This window comes from Python bivittatus, unplaced genomic scaffold, assembly GCF_059951505.1.
Source record: "Python bivittatus isolate LINGU-HERP-01145 unplaced genomic scaffold, Pbiv_v1 ctg000480_np1212, whole genome shotgun sequence".
Taxonomy (NCBI): domain Eukaryota; kingdom Metazoa; phylum Chordata; class Lepidosauria; order Squamata; family Pythonidae; genus Python; species Python bivittatus.
Window position 1 is genome coordinate 61,099,681 of NW_028277075.1, and position 22,482 is coordinate 61,122,162.

A 22,482-nucleotide genomic window follows, 5' to 3' on the forward strand; every position below is an offset into this window, starting at 1 on the left:
AATAAAAAGAAAAAATATCTGCGAGGGAGGAAGAGAAAATGAGGCTTCTCTCTCATCTACATATTTTGTTGGGAACTTTAGAAATTAAAACCAACCTTTTACCATATTGGTAAGAGTTAGGGCTGTGAGATTCCTGCTCAAAGGCGGAATTATCTAAGAATGTATGGATTAGTCTGTCTCTTTTTTCAAGTTGCTGCTATTTTTCTGTTTTAACTGATGTTGCACCACACACAATTCATGGGCCAGTTTCACTTGTGCTAAGTCCTGGTTTAACTGTGATTTAAAATTAAACTTCAGTATAGAAATTTGTTAAATAAATAGACTGGATCATAATTTACTGACTAGACTATGTGCTTAGCTCAACCAAACAAATCACAGTATCACACAAATCACAGTTCAGTGGAAAGTGTGAATCCAGTCATGAAAAAGAGTGGCCAATGTCCAAATCCAAAGGATGGAAGAGGAGACAGAAAGCTTTGAATGGTGCCACTAAAATTACTAATGCCTTGCTCAGGAAGTTGTCTTACAACACAGCCTTTGCTGAAAGCAAACAGCAACAACTCATTAATACTGTTGTTACTTTTACTGACTTTTATTACAACTGACAGGAAAAAAAATCTGCAGAGAAAATGCCTTTAGCCAACAGAAAGGGGATTATAAAGAGGATGAACAAAGTTTTATGTATTGCCATTTTCTTGAGCCTCCCTGTCCTTCGGGGAAAAAGTGGAGGCATAGTTCATCATTAACTCCATAAACACTATGTTGATGACTATCTTACTGACATGGTCTAGTAACATGCAAAAATTGAGGACATGTTTTCTTTTGATAAGGGATCCGCATGGCAATGTAAAAAGGCATGCACTGAGCGGTGTCTTAAATGGAGTTTTCTTCTAGTGCAAGGGTAGACAATGTATAGTTCATTCCTTTGAACTTGCCACCCTTTTTTTTTTTTACCATATCAATTTTGGTGGTGCAATTTCCTGCCATGTTGACATGGGGAAAGTGTGCAAACATCAGCATGAGCCCTACCTCTCAATTGATGTTAACAGAGCAGAACATGAACCCTATGAAACATGGGGAAGAAAGAATTTAGGCCTGCTTGTATATAAGCTATAGGTCTATGGTTCACACATGAGCAAGGCCTAGACTTTCCTTTTTTCTTGGTTTGGTCCAGCCCTTTGCATACCTGCCCCTCAAGTTTTAACTGCAGTCCCCAGTTACCAAATGCATGTCATCCCCTGATCTAGGGACAATGCTATTGGAAGGAAAGAAATCCGACTCATTTGTATGCGTTGTTGAACATAAAAACGTCACGTGCGCATGGCAGTTATGGGTTCACTTGGGGAAAAATGAGGGCAGCTAAATTCAAATGGACTATCAGAAAGGGACTATTGGGCCAGCTGGTGATGGGTAAATCTGTCAATGTCATTTTCAGTCAGTTTCTCATTGTCTGCAAATTCATTTTGACTCTGTTTTCCCATGAATTTGGCAATTGCAGGATGGATATGCATCCTGATCAGGATCTACAATAGGCAGCAGCTAATGGTGACAGCTGACCCTGGTGATCTCAAAAAACTAAGCAGGCATGGAATTAATTCATTTTTGGATGGAAGACTGCTAAGGAAAGCCAAGCTACACTGAGAAGTTGAAAAGGCATTCCAGAAGAAGACAATTGTCAACTAGCTTTATATGATTGCAATGAAAACAACACAGGCATGTCTCTGAAGTCACCAGTACTCAAACCTGATTCAAAGGAGACTCAGTTGAGAGGTAGGTTCCAGAAGTACGAGCTGGATTAATTGGAACAGATATTCAGATGGAACATTTCTTTTTTTAATCCTGGCCAGAGGTTGCCTCAGCTTGGGCTTCCCAGGTCAAGATCAAGTTGAGATCTGAGACAGAACTCAAACTACAAAGCTGGGTTTTCAGAGGGAATATTACCTAGATCCATAAAATTCCAGTTTCTGGGTCAGTCTGGTGACCATGATCAAAGCATCTCTCTCTCATCTAGTTGGAGGTCCCAGTTCTTTCGATTTTAAGTGCCTTGGATATCGATTTATGTCCCCATCTTTCCAGCAATTAATTGGCTATCCTCTTACAGGATAGTCAGTGGCGCGTGTATGAATGGCTATCTTTCCACAATTTGAATATGAGTATGTAGTTGACTGGACATCTACATCCAGAATGCAGAAAGGCACATAATTGATTCCATTCATGGCATTCAGCTTATTGAACAAGCTGCTGCTTTCCCAGATGGAAATTCTCAGTTGAGTATTTTCTCCATCTGGCTGACATATAAATCAAATGTGTACATCCATACATGGGTCAATTACTACTACAGTCAACAAAAACTCAGTATATGGCACTGCTTTGGCTATAAAATAGATGTTAATAAGTGTATGTGCATTGGGGTTCAACCAAAACCAGCAAACTAGCACAAGGGGCATCACATTTGACTGTGATGAGAATTAGGCCTTCTTTCAGGTGATCAAGACCATTCTTTACAGATACCCTCCCAAACAAGACCACTGTGCAGTGAGAGTCCTTTTGCTATATCCTTCTCACTTTCCATTTATATTACCATCACTTTCCATCTCCTCTTTTCATGTCATGTATCACTTTGAACTTCCTTCCTTCCTTCCTTCCTTCCTTCCTTCCTTCCTTCCTTCCTTCCTTCCTTCCTTCCTTCCTTCCTTCCTTCCTTCCTTCCTTCCTTCCTTCCTTCCTTCCTTCCTTCTTCACAGATGGAAAAAAAATTTAAAAGGGGAAAAAAGCAAAATGAAGGGCAGGAAAATATCCTTTTGAGAGAGAGGGAGGACCTAAAATTGTCTAGAGCAGCTTTTGGAACAATGGAAATGGTTCAGCCTGTCCACTGTGCCAGGGTCTGTCCATCTAAATAAAGGGAAGGTTCTGACTGGTATCCCAGCTGGGAGAGGTTTTCTTTTCTTGTTTTGTTTTTGGCCCCTCCTTCCTGTTTGCCCCACCTCCCCTCCCCTTTGGCTCTCCTTCTCTAATCCAAGTGGTCCTCTTGCTCTCCTCCCCTCCCTCTCTGGAGCTAGCTCAATGCAGCCTTTTGTGAAGGCTGTTTGCACCTCATTATCCCCATTGTGTTGCCCCATTATCCTCACCCACTCCTTGTAAATGAAATCTGTAGAGTGAAGAATGGGAATGGGTAGAGAGATGTGAAAGGGAGCAGAGGGAGAGGAGAGGCTGTTCAAATGGGGAGGAGGAGAATCTTTTTTCCCTTTCACCTGTCCCTTGGTGAATTTGAACCGCAACAGGGGGATAGTTGCACAGGATAATCAGCCGTCATTGGAGGACATAATATATAAAGTCCTCATTTGCAAATCAGCTTGTGCTGGGTAAAGACATTCTTCTGCATTTTTTTCCAGCCAGTTCTCATTCAACTGGATGAAAAAAAAATTGCTTTCAGGGCAAAGAGAATTTCAGAGTAATCTCCTGGGCAAAATAAGATGCTCTTGCACACATTTAGTTACAAGATAGGTAGGCTGCTTGCTAAGATATTATTTGAGTGGGCCACTATTTCCTCTGAAAAGAAAGAAGCTGGCAAGCTGGTTTAGTCCTGGTTAGGCTATGCAAGCATCTAACTCAGATGTTGGTTCAGATTTGCAGCTAATCTAAGCTGTTTATCGATACTATAATTGTTACTGATGACTTGAGAAGGTAAACTGAGCACCTCCTACTCCCCAATAATCTAACTGATAAAGTATTCTTTATTGTTTTTTACAATTTGAACCATATCTTTAATCATGATTGCACAATTGGTACCATAACTTTTACTCACAATTTTAGGGGGTTTTGAAGACTAAATTGAATGATGAAATTGTGTAAAACTTTTGGAAAGGCTGCAAAATGAGAAGAGGCAGCACTGAGCTAGATGGATCGTGTTTTTCAGATTTTATTTCATTGCTTTAAAATGGTTGCTTGCCTTGCAGATTTGTTGCCAGAATTAAAATCATAAAAGCTTGAAAGTACCGTGCATCGGACAATGCTCAATAATTTCTTAATACGAGTAGATGTGCTGAATTACACCATCACCCAAAAGAGTGACTCAGGGAACAATGTACAATCCTTGTCATTTGTGGATGCTGATTAGACACACACTTAACTTGGAACCTCTTTGCTGGGTTTGAATAATACGTGGAACCATAGATTAACCAAACAGACCAGGCTTGCATAACATGCTAAGCCCCAGAAACAAACCAGGGTTAAAACTAACAACCTTAGTATGTTTGCTCATGTGGCTGCTAAGTCTTTAACTGGCTTGGTTGAGCATGCTGCGTGAACACAACTACTGTAATAAGAATCCACAAATCAGGAGTTTCATAATCTGTTGAATTTAGGACAGCAGAATTCCCTTTTTATAGACACTTCTAGTTATACAATAACTCTGGTTTTATTCATAGTTGCCTTTTGAAATCCATTCATTTGCATGTCAATGCTGATTTTTATCTTTTGAGCACACAATCAAAGCAATTTTTCCGCAATAATGGAACAAACAAGGCATGCATCTAATACAGAAAAAAAAAATCTAAGTAATACCAGATCATTTCATTAATCTTTAAGTGGTAATAAAAATATGAGTTAGTGCTCCCTTTCCTTCAGAACCCCTGTGTAGACATTTGCAAAACTCTTATTGTTAAGAACGAAACAAACAACAGTGGAGGACCTCTTTGAACTTGCCCTCCTGGTCTGGAACTTGAGAAGACAATCAGAAACATAGATGGGAGAGACTTTGTTGCATTGATTTTTATATGCTGTTCACTGTATGAGTTACAAAGCATGTGTGCATGAATAGGAGGACTGAACCAAAGCCCCAAGTGTATTTGTCATCAGTAAGGTGTCTAGCCTTTACATTAAATCTATAATATTTCATAAATAAATAAATATCCTGGGTAACATGCAGAAAATAAAAGTCCACATGACTCTGTGCCATTAAGGTAGAAAAAAGACCCTTCCTTCCTTCCTTCCTTCCTTCCTTCCTTCCTTCCTTCCTTCCTTCCTTCCTTCCTTCCTTCCTTCCTTCCTTCCTCCCTCCCTTCCTTCCTTCCTTCCTGATTACAAGTCCAACTACACTGGACTTATGAAATGCATGGCAATGTCTTTTTTTTTAAAAAAACTTGTATCTTGTAACATAAGTTTATTTAATTATTTGAAATAATTAAAAACTTGTATGATGTGTATAAATTGGAAGAAAACCTGTACACAAAACTGTGGCTTTTATTTTACCAGTGGAGGTTTATTCAGACATTTTGTACAAGTATTTTGCCTATTTTTCTTCTTATATATCCTGGCACCATTCCTGCTATTGTTCTAGGATATCCTCCAGTTCTCTGAATCAGATTTTTGAACAGCTTATTTTTCATGAAGCAGGGGGGGAAGTTATTCCTTCCCCAGCCCTTGAATCTGGCTATATCCAATGTGTGTCTGCATGTACTGACATCTTCAAAAAAGAACAAAGTTCGATCAGATATAAGAAGTGAAATATATTCTTACTCTATAGCTGAACCTGTAGGCTGTGTTTGCAAGACATGCTTATCTCTAGGTAACTAAGTTATAGTTTACTAAATCTACTTTTCGGCGTCATATACCTGGACCATAAACTGGGCTTGGTTCACACAACGTGCTAGGCTAAATATAATTAGCTAGTTTATGTGTGGTTCAGTGTGATCTGGCTGTGAGCGCAGCCTATAAATCACTTCAAAAGCCAAAAGCAGTTTGCAATGATTTATGTGTAGAATTAATATGCAAATGATTAAAGAACAATCTTGTATTGTTGCCATTCAAAGATTGCACTTTGTATATAAATCAACAGCTTTATGAAATATCCACAACTTTAAAAAGCAACATATTCATGTTCATAAGGAAATAGTTGCCATCTGATAATATTACTGAGATGGAAATGACAATTCAGGCCATTAAGTCAAACCATTTGCTCAGTGGAGGAATACGTAGGTAGACAACTGTCTAGTTTCCACTTGAACACGTCCAATGAAAGGGAACCCACCAACTCTCTGAGTTATGGGTTCCATTGTCCAGCCGCTTTTACTCTTAGGAAGTTTCTTTTTTTCCAACCGTCCAACTTTCTAGTAGAATCTGGCCTGCAGTCCATGTCCTGCAGTCTGGAATGATAGAGACCAGGTCCTGCCCTTCTCTGTAACCTTCATTCAGATACTAGAAAAAGTATTGTCAAATTCCCCTTCCCCTTCTGATGCATTTTGACAATATACTGAAGAAGTTACCTGAGCAAAACAGGAGATAAGACAGAAACCCAGATTGAGTTTTGATAATTACTACATTGTCTTTAAGGTGCTTACAGATTGATGGCTTTATGATCTGTTCTAGAACATTCTACCATCAGTACCAAGCTGAGTATTCTGTAGTTCTCCAGATTCTCTGTTCTCTCCTTTCTGAAAGTAGGGACAACAGTCATTTGGCCCTTCATTACTTCTCCAAATTTTCTCAGCAATACTACATAAACATTCAGCCAGACCATCAGCAGTTTCCTTCAGTTCCTAGGTTGCAATTCAATGGATCTGGAGACTTAAACTCATTCAAAATAAATAGGCATTCCTTGACCACATTTCTGTCAATCTCCAGTGTTAGTGTTGGCCCTTCATTCTATTCGTCACAGTTGCCTGGTCAGCCTCATACATAGCCTGTTCTTCAAGAAGACTGCCCCAAAATAGTTGAATACAGCAGTGTGATTTCTTTATTATCTGTTAATATTTTGTTGTCTTCCATGAGCAGTTGATATATGATTCCTTTCTCTTCCTTTTATTTTGAACATATCTGAATAAACCTTTTCTGTTCTTATAGTCTTTTGCCAAATTCAATTTATTCTGAATTTCTTCATAGCTTTACCTAGGACATAACATTTCACTATCATCATTGCTGCTTATATAATATCATAATCTCATTTTCAGTTGTGTAAAAGGCAATGTAAAGAAATAAGTTTGTATTATCGTATGTGGTGGTCCTATAAAGTTGTTAAATCCTTCTGGACCAAAATTTTATTATAGTAGATCCTAAGCTGGCTTTGCTAAATTCTTTGATAATTCAAACAATACTTTGAAACTTAACAAATTGGTTGCAGCCGGACAGGTAGGGGCAAGATCCTGGAAAACAGGAAAGGATTTGAATATTTCCACATGATGGCAAATATGTTGCAAAATCTCTCAAATGGAAAAATTGACCCCCCTCAAAAAGGGTTAAGATGGTCAAGATGACAATATTATTATAATACATAAAATGATTTTTTTTAATGTCACCTGATTTAAATATATTAATTATGTGTAAAAAAGGCATATGTCTACTATCCAAGTTCTGATTCCTAGGTAATCTAATTAAATAAAATTACAGGTGGTCCTCTGTTAACGACAGTAATTGGGACCTGAATTCCCATCGCTAAGTGATGCGGTTGTAAAGTGCAACATCATGTGACCACAACCTTAGTGACGGCAATCCTGGCAGTCCATATTGCCATCATTAAGTGAGAATCGCAGGTCGTTAAGTGAGGACATCCTTGCAACTTCCTCCTGGCTTCCAACAAGCAAAGTCAATGGGGAAGTTACAAGTCCTGGGTGGCTTGCAAGCAGGCCAGCAGGCAGGTAAGTGGCTGCTGTGATCTGGCACGGGCACAGCCAGGCCGAAGTTGGCTGCTACCAGGGTGGGAGGGCACACAAGCCGCTGCCCAACCCAGGCGCAGCCAGGCCAGGGGTAGCTGCTGCCAGGGGTGAGGAGGTGTGCAAGCTGCCCTGTGCTCCACCGGCCCTGCCATCCCCAACTTACCTTTGCCGTCTTCTTCCTCCTGCTGCTGATGAGGCGCACTCTACCTGGCCTTTTGTGAAGCGGCTGCTGGCCACGCCATGCCTTCTTCCCAAGGCCACATGCTCACAAAGAGCCAGGCCAGGCACACCTTGTCAGCAGCAGAAGGAAGAAGATGATGGTTAGCTGGGGTGGCAGGGGTAGTGGAGCACAGGGTGGCAGGGCAGCAGGGGCAGTGGAGTGCAGGGCAGCCAAAAGGGCAGAGATGGGAGGGGAGATAGGTGGGTGGGGGGAAGTTGAAGCACATCCTGCGGTTGTAAATGGGGGGTGTTGCCAAGTGCCAAAGTTTGATCATGTGAGCACAGGGGTGCTACAATGACCGTAACTTCAAGGACCGGGTGTAAGTACCATTTGTTCAGCACTATTGTAACTTCAAACGGTCACTGAATGAATGGTCATTAAGTAAGGACTACCTGTATATGTGTTTTCCTTCTATATATACTCCACTGTATTGTTAATAAATACAAATACACAAGTACACAAATTACAAAATTGTTCATATTGAAAGATAGTGTTTGGGCAGTCCAGGTCCTGCACAGTTGCACGCTGCATACAGTGCAGTTATTTATCCATGACGTAGATTGGAGGAGATCAGTTCTTCCAGTTTTCAGCAGAAGCTCTTGTACCCATAGCATGATTGGTTAGTGTGTGTGATGTACAAAGGAGAAATTGGATTATTGAATCAACCATTTGAATCACTGTTGTGTATGCTTGTCCAGTGTATTGGGATGATTGCAGAGGGAAGGAACTTATAGCAACTTGTGTGTAGGAACAGCTTACATTCAATAAGCTGTTATTATTATTTAAACTGAATTTGGCCAGCCACTCCAAAGACTGGGTGGCTTACAACAACAAAATATGCAATTAAAAGAGGTTAAAAACATGGCAGCAAAATGTAATATTCTGGGCTAAAAAACAACTATAACCATAAAAAAAAAAACAGGGGGTTCACAGCACACTAGCCCCAGGCCTGGAAATAGAGCTGGGTCTTAAGGACCTTTCAGAGCCTCAGGAGAGTGGGTGCCATATATATCTCTGGGGGGATGCTGTTCCAGAGGGCGGGGTAGCATCAGAGAAGGCACACTTCCTTGGTCCCACCAGATGACAGTGTAATTGAGGGGCCTGGAGTGCACACACTCTGCTTGAACATACCAGGTGGGCAAAAATGATTGGAGATAGATAGTCCTGCAGATAACCAGGCCCTATGTCATAAATAGCTTTATAGGGGATGACCGACACCTTGAATTGCACCCGGAAGCTGACTGGCAACCATTGCAGCTTGTGTGTCAGTGATGACACATAGGTATAATGACAAGCGCTTGTTACTGCTTGCACCACTGCATTTTCAACCAGCTATAGCTTCTGGATGGTCTTCAAGGGCAGCCCCAATTAAAAACAAACCAATGTTACTACTAATTTTGAAGAAAACACACATACACAAAAACATGTTGCCCTTAGTAAATGGTTGACTGCTGAATTTCAGTGGTGCAATCACAGGAATTTGGATGCCACAAAAATGGTGTTGGGGTCAATGTACATGAAATGTAGAATGCCTTAAGATTTTGTACATAAAATGTGCCATATTTCATTTAATACTTAAGAAATTAGATCTAAATAAGTATTTCTCATGATCATGCATCTCTAAAATCAAAGTTCAAGAAAATGAGAGGAGTAAAGATAAATATAAAAATATAAAAATGGAATGTGACCTAATATACAGTATATGTGACATAGAGACCAAAGATTCTGGTGGAAAATGTGTAATTAGCACATTTGGAAATGTTGAACGTTCTACAGAAAGCTAGCTTGGGAATGTGTTTACTACTCTGTCTCCATGTAAATAAAATTCCAAACCAGTTTATTTAGTAATGAGAAATCATCTACTGTAAATGTTGACAGAATAAAACAAGAATGGCCTCTTGCTTCTTCTATTTCTTGTAGCAAAGCTCTATATTTGCTGAATAAAGCCTTTCACTTGAATTATTATGTACAAGCAACAATAAGAACAACTGCTTTGAGATTCCTTGAATAGGAAGCCATGTACAAATATTTTAAACAAACAACAGTACTAATACTATATGCATGCAACATCTTTGTAAAAGTTTCCTTCCTTCCTTCCTTCCTTCCTTCCTTCCTTCCTTCCTTCCTTCCTTCCTTCCTTCCTTCCTTCCTTCCTTCCTTCCTTCCATGATTCAGACACAAACTCATGTTGCTGCTCTAGAATACCTGGTACTTCACAGTATAATAGATCAGAAAAGTGTTCTGCCCTTCCAGCAGCAAGCAGGTGTTTAAATCACATGTCTCTCCATCACCTACTGCTTGGAGTCTTCACCGATTGGATCTTGGCTCGTGTCTGGATACCCTTGCCCTTCTTCCTTTATCCTTACGCAATCTCCCACCCCAGTGGTTCAATATTATCCTGCACTCTGTGGTCAATGATTAATGATGATCATCAATCTGCCATTCCTGCAATGAATGCAGCAGTTGGTTTGCGATTAACCTTTAAAAACCCTTGCTCCTTCCCCTGTTAAGCCTCATGCTAAGATTATCACATGAAATAAAACAAGTCCCATTCAGGGTCTCTAGAGAACAGGTTTCTTCTTTTCATATTGAAATAGAGGGGTATCAAAAGCTTCTTTGAAGTGTGTTGCAGAGTCTCCAGTAACCAGTATGGCAAGTCAAGGGAGAAAAGGAAACTGTTCTCTTACTAAGGAACATGTTGAAAAGTTGCTTAGCCCTAGAACAGGACACTCATTCTTGAACCTTCCCAGTGGACTTTCAGAAGGAATCGTTTTTACTTCAGTAATAGTAGTGTGACAATGTTAGAACCCCCAAACAAGATCTTCGTGATATGTGGGTCTGCATGTCAAAGCCTACTGCATGCTCATTTCATCTGAGTCAACTCACTTTAATTAGATTGGCTCACTCAGCCTCTTTCACCAGCCGAGCCACTCAGTTCAAGAGGAAAGCTGTTTTGCATGTCTTCCATTGCTCAGCTCTTTAGAATGTAAACAAGGGCTATGCCATTCCATAGCATGTTGTGCATGCTGCCTTGTATAAATAAACCGAATGGGGATGTCAAGGAAAGTTATGTTGAAGAAACTTTGTGCAGAGGGACTAATTGCAGGGAACACCGTCCCTTCTGATTTCTTCCTAAGGCATTGCCTCAACATGGAGGTTTAGTCCTGCACAGCTGGACCAAATGCACAGATCTTCAGTACTGGATTATTGGCCCTCTCCTTAAAGCAGGAAAGGGGGGGGGGTTAGATAGGTATAATTTAATATTAGATATAAAAAGAAAAAGAAAACAACAGGAATTTATTTTGAGGAGAGATTTTCAGGAAGACTCAGGACTTAATCTTCCTTCCTTCCTTCCTTCCTTCCTTCCTTCCTTCCTATGCTGTTCTTAAAGTCTACCAATTAGCAGCCACTAACTTGTCATCTGAAATGCCCTATATAGGCCTTACATCACGGCATCATGTAGTTTTAAAATATAGCTTTGAAATCTAATTATGTCCTTCTTCTGATTATGGAGCTGCTTCTATCAGCAAAATGTGAAGGAGTTATTTCCTCTTCCTCAACTGCCTCCTATGTACCCTCAAAATCTGGTCTGCAGGAAACATCCTCGAGAGAAGGTTTCTGTGGTAGAGTGAAATGAGAGAGGCGAGGAGGAGAACAGGTCGAAGTCTTAGGCATTAGCACATTTTCATCTTTGATTTCTCCATATGTGTTTTGTATTTGCTGCTTCAATGTATATTTATTTGTTTTGTTGTATATAAGCTTTAATGTGTTTGATTTTGTTGGTCATTATTCTGTTAATCTTTAAGTTACATTTATTTTGTAGATTATTGTATTGATTAAAGCTACCTTTAGAGCCAAAGTAGATCCAAAAGTGGCCTGGGAAAGAAATAAGCGGGGCTAATTTCCAAGTGCTTTGCATTGGATTAGGTGGGAATCCCAAGCTGATTCATAACAATTATGAAATAAGGTGCCTTTCTTTATGGCTAAGCAATCTTGAGAAATAGGATACTCAGAATGTCTAGTTCTACAATTATGTCCCTTGTGGGCTTCTAGAAGCTTTTGACAAAGGCTCTCACTTAGGCCTTCTTAGTAAAATCAACAGTAACAGGACAAAAAGAAAGACCCTGTTATAGTAGGATATTAGGAAGGACAATGCAGGAACAATTGAAGGAAAGTAACAGTAGGATCCCAGTTGTTTGTTCTGAACTGATGCTAGTTCAGAAATAATGTGTGTCATTGCTTTGGCAAGATGCTTTGCCTCAATACAGAGAGCCAGTTTGCCTCAGAGATGCTTCAGTTTAGTAAGGCATTAAGGTGCCCTGCCTTGCTAAAGGGTCTGAGCAGAGCTGATCCACCCCTACATATGGCCCTGATTAAATATCTTGATTGGTTCTCTCCCTGCTACGTACGTTCACGATATTGTCTGGAGGTCTGGAGGTATGACAGTGAAATGGCCATACGTTTAAACGTATCTTTACCATGCTGTTCAACTCAGTCACTATTTCTTTTTATTTTGTGCAGTCTCCTCCACCACCACCTCTTCTTCCTCTTCCTCTTCCTCTTCCTCTTCCTCTTCCTCTTCCTCTTCCTCTTCCTCCTCCTTTAACTCTCCCCATTATCTCTTTAGGTGCTAAAGAGAAGTGAAGCGTCTTTTAGGACTCTTTCAAGAATACAATCAAGCTTGGCTGTAGAGGGAAATGGATGTGTATTTTTATAACTTTTTACTATGTTCAGTCTTGCTCCTCCTCTCTGCCTTTCAGTTTGCCTATAATCAAATAAATATTTTGACTCACAATGGAACAAAGTTTTATGGGCTGGTATTACGTGCCTGCAAGCCTCCTGAACATTTTAAAAGCTTGTACCTCCATTGATAAGCATGCAAATGATTAAACAAAATCCAATTAATATTCAAATAAGTTCAATGCACCATCCCAATACCTGCCGAGTTTCATTTCTGGAGTGATCTTTTATCAATCTCAAATATTTATCTCTTATTTGCATGTCCTTTGTGCACTGCTGTTTTTAAAAGCACAGTGCGCTGTATCTAAATGCTCTAGTTAGGCCTGGACTGAGAGGCACACATCACTTGCAGTCAGTTTAGCATTTAGAACTTAATACCATACGGTCACCAGTGGTGATCTAATTACTATATAACAGTTTCCATGACAAATGCATATTCTAAAAAGTAAACATGTGACATGTTGATATCTGGTCTCTGAGATCCTAGATATTCACTAAGATATTACTGTTCCTAGTACTATGCCAATGCTGTGCTGGCATGAAGAAGTTTTTGTAGTACACACAATGTACAGTCATGGATATGGTTTGAATGACTGAAGGGCATTCTCTGCACAGTGGAGGCATTTCATTCTCTCCTGAGCAAATATTTCCTATTAAATCAGATGGAGCTGTCTCTGAAATCATCCTCATGAGCACAGTTGGTCTATCTACTAAATGTTCATAGCTGTGAAGACCAAGTAGGGTTTTAAAATATATATTATTTAATTCAGAAATTGAGATAAAGGAGACTCATGTAAAACTTGGTATCTCCCATTAGAAATGTAAAAAAAATCCATCCTACCTAATTATGGAAGCAAATTGATATGATTCACCAAAACCAGCCTTACAGAAGCATGAATGAAGCAAAGGATGGGACCTTTTGTATTCATTATTCTCCAAACAGGTAAAAAGTAAAGCCTCCTTTAAGTTGAACTTGATTCCTAATGATCAACGTGAAAAAGCTTTTACCTGTCTAAAATATGCCCTCTCTGAAAGATTACGTTTAGAGAAATTGCATACAAAAGAATCCCACTTTTAAAAAGAGCACATTGATGACATTTATGTCAATAAAGAGTCCATTGGAAGCGCTGGTGCAGATCGCCATATGTTAAGGAAAATTACATACAAAGATCCATGTATTATTAATTATTAATTATTTATTAAATCATATTTATATGGCCGCCCATCTCACAAGAAGTGACTCTGGGCAGCATACAACAATAAATAAAAACAAATAAATAAAAACAATCTTTGTAAAATATAAAAATCATTATTAAAAATGGAAAAAAAACCACTATAAAATTGAAAATATACAAACTACATGGAGAGGGTATAAGTTCAACTGCAATGGAGCCATCTAAGGACATCTCCAGTTCCCTAGGACCTCCAATGTATTAAGTTAGAAATGGCAAAGACATGTGAATTTTCCAAAAGATTAAAACAATATGTAAAAATACTGATGGAGTAAATAAGAACTTAAAATCTCCAACACGAATGCACATTGTATACATATTGATATGTGTATTTTTAGTATTTCGCATAAATGCTGTGTGTAGTGTTTGTGTGGGGGTTGCAGAGATGATGTCTAAGCATCTCATATAGGACAGTATTTAGCCACTGAAAAACCAGGAAACTGGGATGCTAAAAAACCAGCCACTAACCTCTGGCATCATATTTATTTCCATCCATACCTTTGGGCTCTACAAGAGTTGCACTGGCAAATCTCTGATGGCAGCCATTGTGTGAGTGTTCTCACCACATGGCCTCCACATCCCAAATGTGCTCCTGGGTCACAGACATTGCCTACTTACACAAAATAATGCCCAGATAGTTTTCCCATCGCTTGCCTGCAACGTGTAAGCTGTATTTGGCCAAAAACATTCAGGAGCAGTGATATTTTTCCATCACTTGCCTGCAAAGTATAAGCTGTATTTGGCCCAAAACATTCAGGAGCAGTGATATTTTGGGGGTCAAGGATCGCATTTTCTTGTTGGCTGTGTGTTGGGTGTTTGATGCCAGCTGTTGTTGAGCCACAGCTAACCCGCTCTCTCTTTTGGACCTCCCCCTTCCTCCCTTTCTCTGCACTGGTAACAGGCTTTTGAAATTAGGCTGAGGACTACATTTGCTTTTACAATCACCTGTTACCCACCCTGTTGACCTCACCCAAGGCAAGTGGCACTCAGTATCATAGGTAAAAATGGGGGTGTTCTGCCTGCTTAGGTTTTGAGGAATTAGAAATAAATAAATGCTAGGAACAATAAGAGCAGAGCCTTTGAAATAAAGAGGACAAATATAATAAATATATTTTGATCTTTATTTTAAAGGCATATGCTATTCTCTAAATAAGCTTCATGGTGCTAGAACAATCCAGAATGAGAAACTGGCCATTGACTAAGGACTTCAGATAATCAGTTTGGTAAGTCAAAATGCACATTCAGTTAGCAACTTGTGCCATATGTATAATTACGCCTTGTTTTGATTCCTGTATTATGTGTTTGATGCTCCTTGTCTACTGACCACTCCCTCCTTTCTTTGGACTGCCCAGTAACTACTGAAATCAATGCTTCCTGGGACTTTTTGATGTTGCTTTTGTTTGGAATTATCAGCTAAGGGTTTTAGGAAGCAGCAACTCCCTCCTGCCAATAGAAAGCCCCAAAGAATCTTGCAGTAAGCCTACAGAGGTAGGGGAGAGCACAGGCATACCTCCAGTGAAAATTTGGCAGTAACAGGAACCAAAATGAAGCATGTCAAGAGAAGGGCAAGCTACCCTTTGATAAGCAGGATCCAAAGCCCCATAGTTGCTCTAATATGTATCTTGAAGGACTTCCAGGGGTCTAGATCTGGAGATGATATTTTTCCTAAAACCATTTCCCTTGTCTCTACAGAGAAACATAAAAAAGGAAAAAGGTGGGGGAATCCTTCATTTCCCACCATGACAATGAACCAGGAATGCATTGGAGGTTCTGCTTTCTCTACCATGGAATGTATGCATATCCACTCAAGGATTGTTGACCCTTCTCTCTTATGAGCATTGTCTGGCATGAAGAAGATAATATAGACCTGATTAAGAGTACATCCCTTGCATAAATATGGAAGTGGGGATATTGGGAGAAATTGTTGGAAGAAATGCAGAAATACAACTGAAATCAACAGATCTTATGTGGGAAATGATTAGAGGAACTAAAAATTAAAGTGGAGTGAGGGTAGGTCTTATGTAACTGATACAATTGTAAGTTGTAGAAATGGTTGGAGTAAATTACAAGGAAGTTTTAATCTATCTCTCAGTGTGAAGCAGAAAATAGTTATTAGATCAGTCTGAATATGGACCTCTTTTTAAATAATTGCAGAGGAACATTCTAGTAGTGGTAGATAGTTACTGACACCAGATTGGTCAGGCAAATGCAATGTAGGGTGGGCTATTGTTCTTCCAATATATCTTCATTGCTTGCAAGGCAAAATAGTCCAGCAGATAAAAAAGTGAGAAAGCACAACAAGGGAGGGGGAGGGAGGAGGACAGCATTTTCATAATCTAGGATTTGATATTTGTTTTTATGTATGGTGACAGAGTAAAGTCAAATTAAACTGCAGGATATTTGGGGGGCAGAAAGGAAAGTTGAATCGATGATACCAGCTACTTTTCTCTTCCATTTGCTGTAAACAAAAGGAGAAAGAAAGAAAGAAAGAAAGAAAGAAAGAAAGAAAGAAAGAAAGAAAGAAAGAAAATCCAAACAGAGGTGGAAAACCCCTCCTTCCACCAGCATAGTTTTGTTCTAAACAATTGCCTCAAATTACCATTTGCCATCTTTTGATGCCAAAGCATTTCTGATATTCAGGTATTGTCATCATCCCAACTTAGAGATTTGATGTCTGGAGATGTCAGAAGGAACCTTGCATAACTCGAGATAGTTTTTGCATTGCTCACCCAGCTTCAGTTAAGCTAAAAAGCTTTCATCTTTTACCCTCAATAAACTCAGTGGCTCTTTTTTCTTTCTGAAACAGCCTGTGGACTATAATTATGTATTTACAGCAACTACAACACTCCTTTGAGCACAATACTTTCAGGAGTCAGGTCAATGAGTTTGCCTCAAGTCACTCTAGACTGTCTGGCATGAGGAAGATAAACCTCTTGGAAGTGGCTGTGCAGCAAAATTAGGAAATTCATTTGTGGTTTTTAAAGCCACTTATATGAGGTTTTGGATCTGTCATGGAATTTCTGTCAGTACTTATTCTTCTTTTCTTCCTCCTCTATCTTCCTTTTACACAGAGAAAAGGCAAAAGCATCTGATGTCATTTTAAAGATTAAAGCATATAGGCCAGTTTCACACACGCTAAACCACAAAGGCCAGGAGCACACATTTCATTAAACCAAAACCAGCTAAACTCAAGTAACTTCTGGCTTTAGTATAATGAACTGTGGCATGGCGTTTTGTTAGCCTTTGTAGGTCAAAGTCCATGTTATCAAGTGCATCATATTAAAGCAAAAAAAAAAAAAGTGATTTTCTGAGGCATACATTTTGAGTGGAAGAACATGGGGAAGAGAGTGCCTAGCCTTTCTCTCCTCTCTGCCATTCCTCTCTTTCACTCAAAATCTCCATCTTCATTCTTCTTCCTCTCACAGAAAGGCAATGATTCTGATATTTGCATCTCTTTCAATATCAATTAAGAAAATCAGTGACGAAGGGCCATTCAGTTTCTGCAGAAAATAGTGAGCTGCTGAGCCTTTACTTTGGAGGCTCCTTCCTTCCTTCCTTCCTTCCATCTTTATCATTATGGGTGTGATGAGACATAAGTGCACTTGGATCACACTGAAAAAAGAATCAGTTGTGCTAGGAAAGGAAAAAAGGAGACACTCACAGAACTATTAGGCTCTTATATCATGCAGAATCTTAGCAAAACTGGGTTTCTTTTCTTTTAATTAGTGAGAAATAGTAAAATCTTAAAATTTGGCTTGACTTCTGGTGTTATAAAAGGAGGTATCTATGCAGTTTTCTTAGCAAGATATGAAGGAGTTTGCCACTGCTTTCCTCCAGGTCCTTTGTTGTTGCTGTTGTTGAATTCCTGTTGAATCAAGCTCATAGCCCTGGTATTTCTACTTCATTTTTCTTAAAGGAAAAAAACAGCTTGGGACGGGTGAATTGCCCTAAAGAAAAGATTAAGCACCAGCAGCCTCACCCTACTACAGTTCTTCTGCTGAAATCTGCCCCACTGGCAGCTGTTTGTCAGTTTAAAAAAGTTAAATTTTGGAGAAAAGATGGGCATCAGTAATGTAACATACAGTTTACTGTAAGGCTTCTGGTGAGGCAAGTAACACACAGCTCAAAAATATCTGCACAGAAACTTTCAAATAAACTGATGGGGTTGCTGTTGGATGCAATGAAAAGCAAGCAAAGTCTGGCTTGAAATCTTCCTTTATATCCTTGCTTTTGCAGGGCATCAGACGTGGGGATTTCATTGGGTAAGTACTATAACAGAGCCATGGAATGGTATGGAATGGCTCTATTTCTTTACGTAGACCACTGCAATATATTGAATTAATCCTGGCTCCAGCATCTATACACTAGAGTGCTTTATACATCCAGAATTCATCTTCAGAAGGGCTTTTGCACCTTCACTATGATTCTTTCACTGTTAGCTGAGCATATGCACAATTTTGTCAGGGTCCAGCAGAAACTAAGCTGGAGAAAAACGTTTAAGCTATGGGCTAGAAATTAAAGAGAGGATGGTTTTCTGCGATCGGATATGAGTTCAGATACAGTGGACCAAAAAAGTATTTAGTCAGCCACCAATTGTGCAAGTTCTCCTACTTAAAAAGATGAGAGAGGCCTGTAATTTTTATCATAGGTATACCTCAACTATGAGAGACAAAATGGGGAAAAAAATCCAGAACATCACATTGTCTGATTTTTAAAGAATTTATTTGCAAATCATGGTGGAAAATAAGTATTTGGTCACCTACAAACAAGCAAGATGTCTGGCTCTCACAGACCTGTAACTACTTCTTTAAGAGGCTCCTCTGTCCTCCACTCGTTACCTGTAGTAATGGCACCTGTTTGACCTTGTTATCAGTATAAAAGACACCTGTCCACAACCTCAAACAGTCACACTGCAAACTCCACTATGGCTAAGACCAAAGAGCTGTTGAAGGACACCAGAAACAAAATTGTAGACCTGCACCAGGCTGGGAAGACTGAATCTGCAATAGGCAAGCAGCTTGGTGTGAAGAAATCAACTGTGGGAGCAATAATTAGAAAATGGAAGACATACAAGACCACTGATAATCTCCCTTGATCTGGGGCTCCATGCAAGATCTCACCCTGTGGGGTCAAAATGATCACAAGAACGGTGAGCAAAAATCCCAGAACCACATGGGGGGACCTAGTGAATAACCTGCAGAGAGCTGGGACCAAAGTAACAAAGGCTACCATCAGTAACACACTATGCCGCCAGGGACTCAAATCCTGCAGTGCCAGACGTGCCCCCCTGCTTAAGCTAGTACATGTCCGGGCCCGTCTGAAGTTTGCTAGAGAGCATTTGGATGATCCAGAAGAGGACTGGGAGAATGTCATATGGTCAGATGAAACCAAAGTAGAATGTTTTGGTCTAAACTCAACTCGTCGTGTTTGGAGGAGAGAGAATGCTGAGTTGCATCCAAAGAACACCATACCTACTGTGAAGCATGGGGTGGAAACATCATGCTTTGGGGCTGTTTTTCTGCAAAGGGACCGGGACGACTGATCCGTGTAAAAGAAAGAATGAATGGGGCCATGTATCATGAGATTTTGAGTGAACACCTCCTTCCATCAGCAAGGGCATTGAAGATGAAACGTGGCTGGGTCTTTCAGCATGACAATGATCCCAAACACACTGCCCGGGCAATGAAGGAGTGGCTTCGTAAGAAGCATTTCAAGGTCCTGGAGTGGCCTAGCCAGTCTCCAGATCTCAACCCTATGGAAAACCTTTGGAGGGAGTTGAGAGTCCGTGTTGCCCTGCGACAGCCCCAAAACATCACTGCTGTAGAGGAGATCTGCATGGAGGAATGGGCCAAAATACCAGCAACAGTTTGTGAAAACCTTGTGAAGACTTACAGAAAACGTTTGACTTCTGTCATTGCCAACAAAGGATATATACCAAAGTATTGAGATGAACTTTTGATATTGACCAGATACTTATTTTCCACCATGATTTGCAAATAAATTCTTGTCTCTCATAGTTGAGGTATACCTATGATGAAAATTACAGGCCTCTCTCATCTTTTTAAGTGGGAGAACTTGCACAATTGGTGGCTGACTAAATACTTTTTTGCCCCACTGTAGGTACCATCCTGATAGTGATTAGACGGAGACATGCCTTCTTATTCAGGCATGTGTCTCCCTTGAAATCTTGAATAAGTCTAAAAGAATGAAGACATAAAAAAAGAGCTGTCCTGGATCAGACCTAGTGAGTTAAACCTCTGCTTCCCACAGTGACCAGTCTGATACCTTTGGAAGGCCCACTGGTGAGGCAAAAAAGGCAATAACTGTCTCACATAATTGTTCACCCAGGACTAAAATTGCCACCCTTGAACCTGGAGCTTGCACATCTTCATGGAAGTTAATAAATTCCACTATATTCTGACGTGTTATATGGTGTAACAGTTGCAGAAAATCCGAGAGCAGTTTCTGAAAGACACTGAATCAGGAGTAAGCAACCTTTATTCTGCTGAGGTCCACAGTTTTGTAGGAGTAATCTGTTAAAGCTACACTGCAAGTGGTGGGTGGGGCTGGAGCCAAAATATTAAACAAGGAAGATCATACCGACACATTGGAGCACTACAACATAGCAGCAGTTTGCCAGTTCTCATCCCATTCATCATGATAATAATTTTCAGCCTTTTCAATGGCTGGTGACAAAGGTTAGGTAGTTTGGCTAGGTGGACAAGGTAGAGGAGGAGGAAGAGAATCTTCACCATCAATTTTCATCACTGAAAGGTGATGGTGGTCGTGGTGATGGATCTGGGAATGCTGCAGCCAGTGAAAATTTCTTTAATAGATGGTCACCCTTGCTGACATTGGGGCCAGTAGGGCCAGCAAAATAGATTACCCTGTCCATCTTTCTGACTCCAAGCTTAGGAGGAAGATTGGGGTGTTACCAATTATCTCAGAAACAAAATGCTCAAACTGCAAGCCTCAGTCTTCTTATCTGGCTCCAGGTGGAAAGGAAGTGTTGGAAAGAAGAAGCAAGAATTTTTCTTGTGTTGGCCTTCTGAGGACTTTTGACCGTATCTGAAGTTCAGACAACTCTGCCTTTTTTTTCAGTTCCTAGGTTGGCAAGCTGATGAATAAATATAAGAAATCAGAAATAGGGTTTGGATGGACACTAGGGAGATCCAGGTCTTAGTCCATTCTCAACCATGGAAGCTCACTGGGTAATTCTGTACCAGTCCCTTTCTCTCAGCCCAATCTACCTCATGGGGTTGATGTTGTGGGGAAAAATAGGAAAGTGTGATTTATTTATTATTTATTTATTTATCATATTTATACAGCTGCCCATCTCACACAAGGTGACTCTGCTTTGAGCTTCTGAATGAAAAGGTGGGATAGAAAAGTAAATAGAAATGTATTCAGAGCAATAGCTTACTGTATTAGTAGAGCTTCCTACCCACATTGCAAGCAACCTCTAACTTTATATACTACATACAGTTGGCTGGAGCAACCATAGCCAAGACGTGGTCCTTAATGGATCTGTATCCACTTGGAGAGAGGTATGCAGTGGAGTAACTTAGGGTTCTGTCCTGAGCCCAGTACTTTTCAATATCTTCATAAATAACTTAGATGAGGGAATGGAAGGGATGCTCATAAAATTTGCCTTTGCTCATAAAATTTGCTTTGTGATGACACAAAGCTGGGGTGGGGAGGGGTGGATCACTACCACCCCAGAAGACAGACACAAGATTGAAAAGGATCTTGATATACTTGAACATTGAGCCCTATCCAACAAAATGTTCAATGGTGAGAAATGTCAGGTTCTCACTTTGGCAGGAAAATCCAGATACAGAGGTCCGAGATAGGTAGTATCTGGCTTAGCAATAGTACTTGTGAGAAGGATCTTGGTAGACCACAGATTAAACTTGAGCCAGGAATATGCCCCAGCAATTTTGAGCTGCATCAATGATGGTACAGTGTCAGGATCATGGAAAATGATAGTGCCACTCTAAGCTGTACTGATTAGACCACACCTGGAATACTGTAACCAGTTCCGGTTGCCACAATGCAAAAAGGACTCTGAGGAACTAGAAAGGGTGCAAAGAAGAGCAACAAGAATGGTAAGTGGCTTAGAGGATAAATCCTATGAAGAGTGGTTAAAAGAATTTGGCATGTTTAGCCTAAAGAAGAGAAAGCTAAGAGGAGACATAATAGCAGTCTTCCAATACATGAAGGGAGGTCACAGGACAGAGGGTGTAGATTTATTGTCCATAGCACCTAGGGGTAAGACAATGGATGAAAACTTAATAAAGAGAGATCCAAACTTGAAATAAGGAGGAATTTCCTGACTGAGAAAGCCATTTAAGCAGTGGAACAGCCTCCCTCCGGAATTCACAAGTGTTCCATCACTGGACGCTTTCAAGAAAAGATTGGGAAGCTATCTGTCTGGAAAGGTATGATTCCTGCCCTGGGCAAGGAGTTGGGCTAGAAGACCTTCAAGGTCTCTTCAAACCCAATGATTCTATGATTCTATTTTGCCTTTATGACAAAGCGAGATATTTGAAGCCACTGAGATACTTGAGTCTAACCACCTATAACCTCTGTAACTAATAGCTATTGAAATATGTATTCTCATCTAATGAAATTAAACTTA